Source organism: Rattus norvegicus, chromosome 1, assembly GCF_021556685.1.
Source record: "Rattus norvegicus strain SHRSP/BbbUtx chromosome 1, alternate assembly SHRSP_T2T, whole genome shotgun sequence".
Classification (NCBI taxonomy): Eukaryota; Metazoa; Chordata; class Mammalia; order Rodentia; family Muridae; genus Rattus; species Rattus norvegicus.
In genome coordinates, this window is record NC_141534.1 from 155,917,985 (window position 1) to 155,932,496 (window position 14,512).

Consider the following 14,512-nt stretch of genomic DNA (forward strand, 5'->3'; position numbering starts at 1 on the left):
GAGCCATCTCCCCAGTACCAGTTCCTTTCTTCTGAGAGATAGAAACTGCTGCCTGTTTCTGGAAGACTCCTAGGCCTTCATTCATGGGGTTTTTTTCAGCCCTGGGAACCCTTCCTCAGAAACCATATTCCATGTTTCCATTTTACAAAGCTCCCGCTTTCATATAAGGTAGATATAACTGGTTCTTGTAGCTTCCCAGCCTTCCATGTCTATGTGGATGTTCTATGATGTTTATTTCAAAGCACAAACAGTTCTCTGTCTTAGACTCTTTGGCGTATGGGGCCAGACCTTTATCTGTTAGGCTCTGTCTGCCTCCTGGGTCCATCTGGCATCCCTGCTGCCCTGTGCTTATATATTGAAATTCTCTACATTCCTAAGTTTCATGCTTTTTGCTTATGGTATTCTCTACGTTTAAACATTCTCCATCTGCCTCACCATTCCTTCCACTGGACAAATTCTTCTCAGCCTTTAGTCTCAAAGTAAACAATATTTCCTCACAGAGGTACACCTTGGCCTCTAGACTAGAATCCATTCACTGTTGTATCTCAAGAGCCCAGAATATCACCATCATTCACTTACCCAATTATTTACCCCACAATATATACATGTGTGTTCTCCGTGCAGACTGACTGTTGTCTAGCGATGACAGTCTTAGAGGTGTTAGAGAAGGGGTCGTTTTGTATCATAATAAGCTTACTTAGCATCCAAACATTACCTCTCTTTTGATCCACAGATTTGGCTTTCTATATTTTATCACTGATTTGATCATGCTTTAGGAAATCAGGTTCTTCAGCCTTTGACCTCACAAAATCACATGAAAAGAGATCCCATGTCCTAAACCAGGTCCGTCACATCTCAGATATGCAATCTTGCTGACATGGGACAATAGCTCAGGCCCAGTGTCCACCATGGCTCAGGTTGAGTGCAAGTCCAAGCTCATCTACAGAGCTGAGCAGTCTGGAGAAAATGACTTAATTCTTTACCCTGCAGCTCTCTCACCTTTGAAATGTGTATAATGATTGCTTTGTGGCCTCATGGGCTTCAACCAGATTCATGAGATCATGAATTTGTGTTTTATGAACTGTGAAGAGCAGCACATAATATTGAAAAATGTGATTTTTTTTTAAAAAAAAAGATCATTAAGGAAAGAGAGCAGAAGAGATGTTTAATTGTAAAATGTTCCATGAAATTCAGTTATAATGTTAAAAAATAACTATAAAAGGACACCAGGAAAGTGAACGATGGAAGTAACATGTTTTGTTTATGGATCAGTGACAGTACAATTCTTTAACAACCATTTTTAGATATTATTTATTATCATTGTATGCACATGGTGTAGGGTCTGGGCATGCATATGTCATGGCATACAAACGGGGGTCAGAGGCAGCCTTATGGGGTTAGTTTTCTCCTTCTACCTTTCTATGGATTCAGAGGATCAAACTGAGGTCATTAGGCTTGGAAAGTAAGAGTTTATACTGAGCCATCTTGTCAACCCCAGATACAATCAAAAGAAAACCTTTCACAAACATTTATTAATCATATGAATCAGTGTGGTTCTATGTAATATTTCCATACAGACATTGATTAAATCCAACCTCTCTTCGTTCTCCTTTCTCCTTTCCACCCTTCACTGGTGATTCTATAGCCAGGTCTATTACTTACCACTTGCATATGAGAGAGAACATGGAGGATGTTGTGCCCTTCTGTGTTGAGTTTATTTCACTTGACACATGTCTTCCAGTTCTAACTATTTTGCTGCCAATGACAGGACTGCAGATTCTTCAAGACTAAATACCGTTCTATTATCTATCTGTCTGTCTGTCTGTCTGTCTATCTATCTATCTATCTATCTATCTATCTATCTATCTATCTATCCATCCATTTATTATCTGTTATCTACCTACCTACCTATCACATATCACTTATAAGAGAATGTTTGCTTTATCCATTCATTCATGGGTGGCTAGCTATGTTCGTTCCCTATATTAGCTATTGTGAAAAAGCTACAATAAACATATATGCTAAAGGATCTCATTGGTATTCAATTCCTTTGGGTATATATTCACTTAGTAGCTTGTTACCACCGTGTGAAAAATATAAAATAAACATTTATGAGGGGTGTTTTCTGTGGCTTACAGTTTTAGTAGCTCCATTCTACACTCATCTATGGTGAGGCAGCACATCAATGTAGGCTGTGCCTCTTGGTCTGACACTGCTTACTTCATAGTCAAGAAATATCAAGACACAGTAAGAAGCTTAGATAGCCCCAATATTCCATTGAAGGGCAAACTCCTTCAACCTCTTTCCTCTAAACCTTACCTCCTAAAGGTTTCAACACTTTCCAATTAGGCCTAGACTAAAAATACAGCTCTCTCTCTCTCTCTCTCTCTCTCTCTCTCTCTCTCTCTCTCTCTCTCTCTCTGTGTGTGTGTGTGTGTGTGTGTGTGTGTGTGTGTTTACACTTACATAGATGTTGAAGTATCTATACACATTCATGGATTTTTTCATGTGGTACACCTGCACACTCATGTGGGTATGTGTGTACTTACACACATACACATGAAGGCTAAAAGTCAACCTTAGGTGCTCTCCAGGAGCTGCCCATCTTGCGTGTGTTTGTTTGAAGCAAGGTCTCTCATTGGCCTTGAAATCACAGATTAGGCTTGGCTGTCGGGCCAGTGAATTTCAGGGCTCTGCCTATCCGCATCTCTGCAACACAGGGGTTGCAAGTATCCACTACCATAACTATCTTATCTATGTGGATTCTGGGATCAAGCCTGGGTCCCCATGCTTTCGCAGAAAATCTTTTATCAACCAAGCCCTCTCCCATTGCCCAAATAAATCTATTTTTAGCTTTCTTCAGAATTCCCATACCGCTCATCTTAATGGTGACACTAACTCACATGAATGAAATATTTTAAAGAACAAAGAGGCACAAAACCTCCTTTCTCTCAATAAATGCCAGTAATTGGTCAATCAGAACATCATTCCTACAATCTTATGAAACTAACACCAAGAGCCCAAGCTCTACAAAACCATGAAAGACTCTGGGTCACAGTCCACACAGCTGAAAGGTAGGCTTGCTCTTGCACCTGTTTTAGAAAGTCATCAGGTATGCCAACCCGTCTTCTTAGTTGTTCTGTTGGGATAGACATCTTATTAACCTCCGCTGCATCTACTGGGGCCAACAGGATTCCCATCATCCTACTCTTCAAAGGCACAGAATATCAGGTCCATTGGCTTAGCAATAATCTTTTGTATTGCAGACATAGTCAAGGAGTCATACTCAATCAAATCTTTACCCTTTCAGGACTGGTACCCAAGTTTCTATCTCAGTCCATTGCTCAAACATAACACAGATTCTGGGCCAGGATTTAGTAAAGTTTTGTTTTAAAGAGACATAAAATAAATATGATATTCTAGCTAGTCCTAAAAGGAGCTCAGAGAACTAGCAGGTGCCCTTTCTACTATTCGCCAGGTCTTGTGCATCTAAGAATTCCAAAGGACAAGTGGATTTCCCCATGATTTCAGATCCTTAGGCCACACAGCACATTCTCTTCAATCCCATCTTCTCCTGGGTGTGCTGGCGTTCCTTTGAAACCTTTAACCTCTCTTATCCAAGCCTTCTGTTCTTAGTACTTGATGGAGTAATGAGGATTTGCTTGGCTCCTTTGAAAGGAATGGGGGTTGGGAAGCATGAGGTAGTTGTTAGTAGCACTAGGATTTTGCTTTGCAGCTTGTTTATGAACACACGTCTTTTCCACTTCCATGAACTCTGCCAGGACAAACAATGGTCTCATTTATCCTAGCATTCTGTTTCTAACTAGCTGTTGGAATACAGAGTCTCTGGGACTGGAGACTTTGAAAAGGGATAGAAATTGCTATGCTCACACCTCTTTACCTTCCACAGATTAGGGCACAGGTCTAGTCCAGTTTCCACTTTTCTCACTGTGTGTGGGCCAGAAATGCCTGGAGTAATGGAAGCACGCAGACTGCACTTTTAAGACCCATCTTTAATATTAAATTAACTGTACAGCATTAGGTTAATTTCTCAGCTCCTTAGTGTACTCCTCTACAAGACGGAATTAAGTATGTTTATTTTTCTGCTTCTTTTTTCTGATTTGAAATATCAAATATTATTAGAAAATAAGAGCTAAGTGTTCATACATATATTATCACCCCCACCATCTCATGTTTGTCCTGGTTGCTCAATGCAGGCTCCTGGTTTTTTTAGAAGAGAGCGTCTGACAGAATGTCCCCTACCCTGGCCCCTACCTGAGCCCGGACAGATCCAGACTCAGGAAGTTAATTGCTAGAGGCAAAAGATGTCAGAAATCTGTGGTCCTTGGTTGTTGTTAGCCAGAACAGTTCCTACGGTCATGCTCCCTCCCTCCCTTGTTAACAGGACACCCAGCCATTGTGGTGACCCGACTTCCATCACATTCCCAGCATTTGGAAATTAAGCAGCAGAAGGAACCATGGATTCTATCCCCCCCCCCTTGAAAATATTGCAGAAATTCTCCATACTAAGTCCCAAATACCTTACAAAATATTTCCACTGAGAGGAAAAATGCAGGCCGTGCTCCTTTGTTCCCTATAGTAGCTGGTCATTCAGTTTGTGGCCAGTGCTGATTGTAACTGGGTCTTTCTTTTATTGGAGGTAGACAAATGCCCCTGAGGGTCCATGTATTGATCCTGGCTCTCCTTTCCACAGTCATGTAGAACACAAGGTCCCTTATCTTACTGGACCCTACACATCTCTAAAAGATGAGGTCATTTTTCACATGTTATTTTTTTGGAAGTGACTATGTAAAGCTTACACAGGCATATGCTATTTCAGTTTTACTTAAATGAGTGTCTTGCACATAGTAGGTTTTCAATAACTATAAATACAAATACATATCCTCCTACTATGCACTTTTTAAAAGTGATATTTTTCTCTTTTTGTTATTTTCTCTTTTTTATTTTTTACTGTATATTTTATTTACATTTCAAATACTATATAGTTTCCCCTTTCCCTCCATGAACTCCCTATTCCATATTCCCTCTCCCTACTTCTATAAGGGTCCTCCACCATCCACTCCCACCTCACCACCTTGGCATTCCACTATACTGGGGCATTAAGCTTTCACAGGACCAAAGGCCTCTCCTTCCACTGATGTCAGATAAGGACATCCTCTGCTACATATGCAGTTGGAGCCATGGGTTCCACTCTTTGGTTGGTGGTTTAGTCCATGAGAGTTCTGGGGTGGGGGTGGGGGAGTCTGGTTGGTTGATACTGTCGTTCTTCCTATGGAGTTACAAACTTCCTCAGCTCCTTCAGTCCGTTCCCTAACTTCTCCATTGGGGTCCCTGTCCTCAGTGCAATCGTTGGATGCGAGCATCCACATCTGTATTTGTCAGGCTTTGGCAGAGCCTCTCAGGCTCCTGTCAGCAAGGACTTCTTGGCATCTGCAATAGTGTCTAGGTTTGTTTTCTGTATATGGGATGGATCCCCAGGTGAGACAGGTGATGGCCTTTTCTTCAGTCTCTGCTCCACACTTTGTCCCTGTATTTCCTTTAGAAAGTAGCAATTCTGGGTTAAAAATTTGGAGATAAGTGGGTGACCCCATCCCCCATTCGGAGATGGGGGGCGCTGCCTACCTCTGTATATGGTCTCTGGAGATTTTCCCTCTGTTTTGTTAGGTATTTCAACTCATGTCCCCCCTGTTGGATCTTAGGAGACTCTTGGTTTCTGGACAAATGAGACTTTCTGGTGAATATCCCCAGCTCCCCTTCCCCCACTGCTATGCACCACTGTTCAAGTTCCTGACCCTCCATATATCATGCCAGTCTCCTTCCACACCAGATCCTGCTCCCCTTTTGCTGCCCCCTCCTCTCTTCTGCCCGTCCCTCCCACCCTCTACTTCCTGTGAGTACTCTGTTCCTCCTTCTAAGAAGGACTGAAGCATCCACACTTTGGTCTTTCTTCTTCTTGAACTTATGGTCTGTGAATTGTATCGTGTTCTTCTGAGCTTTTTATTTAATTGTCTACTTACAGTGCATGCATACCATGTGTGTTCTTTTGTGACTGGGTTACCTCATTCAGGATGATATTTTCTAGCTCCATCCATTTGCCAAAGAATTTCATGAAGTCATTTTTTTAATAGCTGAGTAGTACTCCATTGTGTAAATGTAGCATATTTTCTATATCAATTTCTCTTTTGAGGGACATCTGGGTTCTTTCCAGCTTCTGGCTATTATAAATAAGGCTGCTATGAACATATTGGAGCATGTGTCCTTGTTATATGTTGGGGCATCTTTTGGGTATATGCCCAGGAGTGTTATTACTGGGTCCTCAGGTAACTATATCCAATTTTCTGAGGAACCTCCAGACTGATTTCCAGCTTGCAATCCCACCAACAATGGAGGAGTGTTCCTCTTTCTCCACATCCTTGACAGCATCTGTTGTCACCTGAGATTTTGATCTTAGCCATTCTGACTGGTGTGAGGTGGAATCTTGGGGTTGTTTTGATTTGCATTTTCCTGATAACTAAGAATGTTGAACATTTCTTTAGGTGCTTCTCAGCCATTCAATATTCCTCAGTTGAGAATTCTTTGTTTAGCTCTGAACACCATTTTAAAAGGGTTATTTGGTTCTCTGGAGTCTAACTTCTTGAGTTCTTTGTATATATTGGATATTAGTCCTCTATCAGATGTAGGATTGGTAAAGATCTTTTCTCAATCTGTTGGTTGCTGTTTTGTCCTATTGACTGTGTCCTTTGCCTTGCAGAAGCTTTGCAATTTTATGAGGTCCCATTTGTTGATTGTTGATTTTAGAGCATAAGACATTGGTGTTCTGTTCAGGGAATTTCCCCCCTGTGCCCATGTGTTTGAGACTCTTTCCCACTTTCTCTTCTATTAGATAGCGTATCCTGTTTTTTTGTGGAGATCCTTGATCCACTTGGTGTACTTTTAATCTTCTGATTCCTTTATACTTATTCTATTTTTTAATTTTGTGTGTATGTACTTACCAGAGTGTATGTATGCGCACCATATCCATACAGATGCCCATAGAGGCCAGAAGAGGGTGCTGAATCCTATGGAACTGGAGTTACAGATGATTGTTAGCCATTTAGAATTGGCTGATGTGAGCATTGGGACTTGGACCAATGTCCTTGTCAAGAGCATCAGGTGCTCCTAACCACAAAGCAATCTCTCCCTCCCCTGTACTCAAACCTTGCTGGGAGAAGTCTCTAATTCAATTCTGTAGTCACTGTGTTCCTGGAAAGATTATCAGTTTGTGGTATCAACTGTCCTCTTACAATTTAGATTTTAATAAAAGCAAGCTTTTTTCCTTTAAAAATCTTTTAATAAAGTTTTGAATTTTGAAAACTTCTTGGCATTATCAAATTAGCCAATAACTTTTTTAGATTAGTAATGTTTGTTGCACTGAGTTTCCTGGTACAGATGTCCAGGACCCAGCATCCAGCACAAAGCCAGGTATGATACTGATCAGGTCTCTCACTCATTTTCTACAGGATCTCAAAGGCTTTCCAAGGCATTTGGATGGAACTCAAGTGCTTGGGCGTGGACAAGTCACAGTTCCAATATCCAGATGGAGCCAAGAAGTCCGGGACCAACTGCAGGCCCCAAGAGTGCTAACTTGTTTATTTATTATGGATGGGAGTATGGGACTCCTGCCCAGCTGTATTCAGCATATATAATTGGCATTTTCAAACTGCAGCACAGCCTTTAAGTTATCCCTGCACCCCTAGATTACCTGGCATCACGCCAATGTTGACAAAGAAAGTGAATGCCAGGCAAGTGGAAAACAGCGCTGAGGCAAAAACACGGTGGAAACTTCTAGGAAGGATTTCACTGTGATCAGTAGAATGCAGTGATCGTGACAAATAATGTGCCTGGACTGCTTTGCACATTGCTGACTTTCCCTTCAAGGGAAAAGGGAGAAGCTGTCCTCTTTGTAAACAAGAGGAGGTGTGGAAAAAACAAAGTTAATATCAAATACTTAGAGCTACCAGAAAGCTCCTTTTAAGCTCCGAGAGTTGAAGGATATCAACGTGCCTATAAGTCAAGGAAACCACTAGGGGGCAACCCAAGAATGGGGGAAAAAAATCAGCAGCGGCCAAGAAAAGTTGCTTTTTATAACATCCAAAGAAAGCTGAGATCTCGCAGTAAGCAGAACAAGGTGATATTTCAAAGTGTTGACTTTAACCCCAGGTTACTCTTGACTTGGGAATTCCTCCTAAGTGATCAGAAACACTAAACAACAGCTCTCTAAACAGAACTGTGCTATCAGGAGAAACTGCAGTGCTAAGACAATGCTCCTGATTTAAATCCCTTCTCCAGGGCAGTGGAAAACTTCTAAACGCTCACAAATTGGAAAGAAATTTAATTAATGGTACACCTAACGTGACCAGAGAGTAAAGAAAATCGGAGCACACTTGGCTAGTGCTGATATACAGACAGACAAATAGTTTGCAGCTACCCAACGCTGGCTGTTGGGTAAAAGATAAACTGAAAGGAATCTGATTACACATGCTAATGCCCAGATTTATAGATTCAAGTGTGATCACAATGTTTTGTTCTCTTCCACAATTCTCATGAAAACCTAGATTTTTTTTCAAGTCAAATTCCCTTTTTTCCTCCAATAAGTCTTGATGGCATTTTACTATATTTAAGAACTCCAAGAGCATGGAGCATGAGGCACTAGAGACTTTACAGAACAGAAGAAAAGTCACCATTAAGGCGATCAGTAAAGACTGATTCTTCCTGATACTATACTGTAGTTGACCAACAAAGATCTTTCTTACAGTGGGAAAGCAAAGTGAGATACTTTTGTGGAATTTCCTATCTTTGTGTTTGACTGCTCTGGCAATTATCTGGGAGTAGTAAAGCATGTCATTTTAAAAGGAAAATGTTCTGTGTCCCAGAATGGCTTATCCACAGAGGACATTAGTCACGCTTGGGTCACACTGGTTTGCCAAACATGGCGGGTTTTTTTTTCCCCCATCGGGGAACTGGATATAGAATCAGCATTAATAAATCCAAGAAAGGAAATGCAGCAATGAGACTGGACACAAACTGGGAGGTTTATTAAAGTAAATGGGAGAGACTCAGCTGTTTAACTCACAAAGTGGTGACTACATTTCACTGATGCCAAGATATTTCTGTAGAGAAAGTGATTCCTGAGCCTTGGGAAAGGAGGGCAGTGCCTTTACTACAGTGACACATAAGAATCTTGAACACACAGATGTGTAACGTCCTCTCTGAGGTTCTGGGATGAAGATGAGGGTGACTAGTACCCACTGTTGAATATTTGCTGGATAAGTCATTAAATAACTGGAGATATGGAAAAGTGCAAGCTAAGGGGAGGAGAGAGCTTGGCCAATGACCGAAGATAAAAAGCACAGGTGTGTTCGGTACAGATGGCTGAAAGCCAGACTGTATGAGTCTAGAGAGCAATGGAGAAGAAAGTTGATCAAGATATTGGATATATTTGGGGGACAGGCCACTAAGCAATCAATTGCCCTGACTGCCTGTAAGATGTGCTGAGGGAGCAGACACGATTATTGCACAAGTCATACAAAGATCTGCTTTCTCACTGAGCGATTCTTATGCTGGGCCACAGGACAACAGTGGGAGCTAGAACAGAATTCAACTCTTGCTCTTACAAGGCTCCTACTCTACCGGGGAAGACAGATATAAATGACAGTGATGGTGTAACACCTGCTAGGACAAGACAGGACAGGATACGATTTATAAATAAGATAGGGTGTGGGGTATGGTAGGGGCAGATAAGAAAGGTAGGCTAGGGCAGATAAGTAAGAGAGGGTGGGTCCAAGACACTACAAAAGTCTCATTCTGGCTTCAAGAATTATCTAAACCCAAGTAATCCTAACCATGGCATTATAGATTTTCTAAAGCTAACAAGGCAATTTATTCAGTGATTGCCTTGGAATGCACTTATTAGGACATAACCTGGGCACTGTTGTAGGGATACAAGAAATAAAGGTCCTGTCCTCATGAAATTGTAGTCTAGCAGCAGAGATCAATGGCAGTGGAGTACGCAAATGGGATGCAGAGAAAACAAGCAGAGCAAAGCAGTGAGAATTGTCCCGGAGGCAGCAGGAGGGTTGGACTTGTGGAGACAATGAGGAGGATATACGGGTGTTCCTATGAGACATTCTCCTGATGGCATCAGCTCACTGTGGTTCCCATACTGAGGAACCCGCTTTCCTCACGCTCAACCATACAAACCCTTCAATCTTGTTTCATTGGATTGGGACTATCGTTTCTCAAAAAATGTTATTTTTCTTTATGAAAAAAAAAAAGCACATCTGATGTCCTTTTAAAAGACCAGGGACAGGGAAAGCAGCAAATCAGAACCAAAGGAGCATTTGACACTTAACGTTCTCGATACACATAGAGAGAAAGCATCCTGTGGAGCCAGCTGACATTTTTGCATCGAACTTGGCAGGGCAGATGGCAGTGAGTGTCTTACTTCCATTTAGACTGTGGATTAAAAAAAAAACACTGAGAAAAAGCAACTCATGGGAGTGGGGAAAAGGTTTATTCATCTTCCAATTCCAGATTTCAGTCCGCCATAGCACAGGAGTTAGTGGCAGGGACTCTGTGTAGCTAGTCACATCCTATAGTCAAGCGCTGAGAAAATAAGGCACACAGGTGTGCTGGCTTAGGTCTGCTCACTATAAATTCAGGACTCACTGTCTAGGCAATGGTGTCACCATAAATGACTGGGTTTTTTCCACATCAATTAACACTTAGGACAATCTTGTTCAAATGTGCCCCCAGGTCAGCATAATCTAAATACTTCTTCAGGTAGACTCTCTTCCCAGGTGACTCTTGGTTGGTGCCCATTCATGAGTCCACCATTTTTATGACTCACTAAAGCCCGTGCATCACCAGGAAGGTTTGGCCCTGGCACTTTGTGTTTATTGGAGGCAAAGCTGTTCAAAGTCCTCGTAAGAAGATCTGGTGAGTCAACCATTTATTCGTAGGTGATGACTGAGTACATTAACTGGGTACTGTAGCAGGGTCACCTTTTTAATGAGGAGCGTGGAAATCACCAAAGGAAACTGTTCATTTCTAAAGATGCCCAGAAGACAAAAGCAGCCTCCCTTCCCTTCAGTACATGGCCATTCAGACCTACCTCCATCCTGGTAGATCCTCTCAGCACCCATGCTAGAAGCTCGTGTCTCTTAGCAAGTAGAATGAATTATAACTCTTTGCCTTAACTCTTCTCTCCTACATGAGCTGGTCAGAACTGTTCTCTCCCAACAACCATCTTTCTGTTTGTTCATCTGTTTGTTTGTTTGTTTGATCTGCTTTGGCCACAAAGACCTCTGGCAGTTTCTTTAATAGTACAAATCTGATGCTGACAGGGGCTTTTACCCTCCAGTCTGGGACACTGCTCCTCTTCAGATTTGCTGAAGGCAACTGTCATGAGTAGAGACCCTGTTGGTCCTAGATGATTTAGACTTGGAAGATAATGGCAGGGCTTGGAACCCCTTGCTGGTTTTGCTGGTTTGCTGTTGAAGAGGGTTGTAAGTGCTCTAAGATGACTGATCCACTAGCAAGGAGGGGATGGTCACACCGACAGAGCTGGGAGCTAACGGGAAGCAGCAGCTACTGAGGAGTCACTCACAGTGGATAGAGATGCTTCTCCTTTCCCTTTCCATCTGCTTCATCCCAGGCCTCTGGAGGAGCTGGAGACTGGAGGCGTGAAATCTTTAAACCTCGTAGAAGGGTTTAAGCTCTAAATTAAAGTGCGCCAAGATTTGTTTGCTAAAATAAGCCAGATAACCAGGAAATCAATCTGTCCAACTGCAAGGCCATTCTGTCTCCATACCAGTTTTTTGTTTGTTTGTTTGTTTGTTTGTTTGTTTGTTTGTTTTTCTCCCCAGCCTTATTTGCTGGGGAGAACCTTGGAGTTTATTCCTTTCTCTAGGGAAATACCAGAGTAAAAAATAAGTGTAGCACATTGGCTAGAAGTGGATTACTGTTACTACCAATGTATTCTAGCTGCATCAGAAGGTTTGTGAATATGACTGTGTGTGTGTGTTCATTTGAGTGTGCAGGTGTGTGCACGCGCTTGTGGAGGCCAGAGGTCAACCTTGTGTGTCAGTCATTTCTAAAGATGCTGTTCACTCTGCATTTTGAGACAGGGTTTCAGCTAGGCAGGATGGTGAGTCAGGGACGTGCCTATCTCTGCTTACTCAGCACTATGATTACATGTGTGCACTGTCACACCAACTTGGGATTGAACTCAAGGTCCTCAGACTTGGTCTCATTTGCTGAGTTCTCTCTTCAGCACCTAAGCACCTACCAAGTGGTCTTTGAAATGCCCCTCCCTAATGGGAGGACCTTGGAATGATGCAGGCAAAGAAGAAATGTAGCCAGAACCACAGGAAAGCCTGGACTGAGAACTGCGGGGGTTGGGGGGGTGGGGTGGGGAGGGGATGCAGCCCTAGGTTAGCAGTGCTCACAATCGACATTCTATCTAGTGCCTCAAGGATTTAGCAGCCAGACTGACTGTCCTGTAAGCCTTAATTTCCAACTTGACACAGCCTAGGGTCTGAGAGGAGAAGTCTCAGTGGAGAAGTTACCTATTTCAGATTGGTCTGTGGGCGTGTCTGCAGTTGTCTTGATAGTGAATGTGGAGGGCCCAGCCCACTAAGGGCAGCACTGCCCCCACGCAGGTGGTCTTGAACTCTATAAGAAAGTCATCCGAACAAGAGCCTCTGAGCAAGCCCGAAGGCAGTGCTTCTCTGTGTTTTGTGCTGCAACTTCTTGGCTCTCCACTCGTTCCCTGTTGGTGGTAGTGCTTTGTGGAACGGCAACCGGTCCTGCCTTCAGGTTCCTGCCTCGAGTTTCTGCCCTGACATCCCTCAGTGATAGACTTGGACTTTGGTCTGTAAGCCTAATAAATCCTTCCTTCCCCTAAACCGCGGTGGGATAAAGTGTTTCGGCGCCAGAATTAAACTAGAACCATGACTAAACGTGCTAGTTTGCCTAGGGTACGTGAAATGTGACTCAGCGTCATTTTTGTCTTTCAGTCAGCCTCGTTCTGGATGACAAAGAAAGGAATACCTTATGAACATCCACACTGTGACAGAGACCACTTCAAAGCACCACTGAAGTGGTTCATGACAAGAATGAAGGAAAGGAGCAAATGTGAGCAGTAGCATATGCCAGGACAATGAAGAATCCAATCTTGTGCAGGGACTGTCTGTTGGCATCCTTGGCCCAGGGCCCTCACTAGCCCTGGATGAGGAGGTGCTGAGGAGAGCAGTCTGAACTCCTCTGCATGCCTGTATGCACCATTAGTTTCCAGTTGATGGTGATAGATTACCAAGTCAGCCAGTGGACCCATCATCCTCACACGTTCTGGGTTAGAAAGCTCATAAGGGGTCTTGGAAAGATCACCATGGAACTATGGGGCTCAGGTGTCCTTGGAACTTTTTCCATCGAGCAGACAGTCTAAGTGCCATAAAGAACAGGGAAATAGGAGCGTGGTCTCAACACCCTCACCCATTTCTCATCCCAAACAGGTCCGGCAGGAGTTCATGCACAGCTCTGACACTTAGCTTCACATTTTGTCTCTTCCACGTGCTGTTTCTGCAGCTTCTTACACTAGTTTCCTCCCAAAGTTTGTGATCATGCTGACAAGTATGTCCTAAATTCTGTCACAGCCTTCTGATCCTCACAGACAAATGGTTTTCAGATTTATTCTTCCGTTTTATGCTCTGGACATCTCCAAATCCTACTGACAAGGTCTAAGTAAGCCCCAAAGGCACGGATACCCAACCCAATCCATAGCTCATTGCATTTTCTACTCTGTCTCCTTGACTAAGACATTTGTACAACAACGCTTAACATATATTGCAAGGGCAAACTTGTTGGAAGCCGTAAGGGAGAAAGCAAAGGTTCTGTGACCAGGCATGTTTGCTGAAATGCAGATTTAAAAATAGTCACAGGTCTCTTTCCTATAATAGATTTCCATAGTTCTTAGTGTACAGACGATGGGGAACTAAGTGGCATCTTCCTCCCACTTGATGACAGTACCCTTTTTCAGTTCTGGCAGAAAACTTGGAATGACATGTACTTAAGGGACATGGTTTAGGGACCATGGTTCTACTAGCCTTGGGAGAAATATACTGTTACAGTGTACACAGCTAACACAGGTATAATGTTCATTGCCCTGCTACCACGAAGTCATTCTTTCTATTGCCAGGGCACTTTCTTCGTTTGTTGTGTATGTGCATGGTGTGTGTGGTTGCATGTGTGTGCATGTGTTTGCATGTGTAGGTGCCAGTGCATGTGCATAGATAGGTAAAAATCAGAGTCAGATATCTTCCTCCATGCTCCATACTGTATTTGTTGAGATAAGATCTGTGCTGGATGTGGAGTTTATTGATTCTGGAGAGTCTAGCTAGCCTGCTCCCGGGAGCTACCCTCTCTGGTTTCCTAGGTCTGGGTTTGTAGGCTT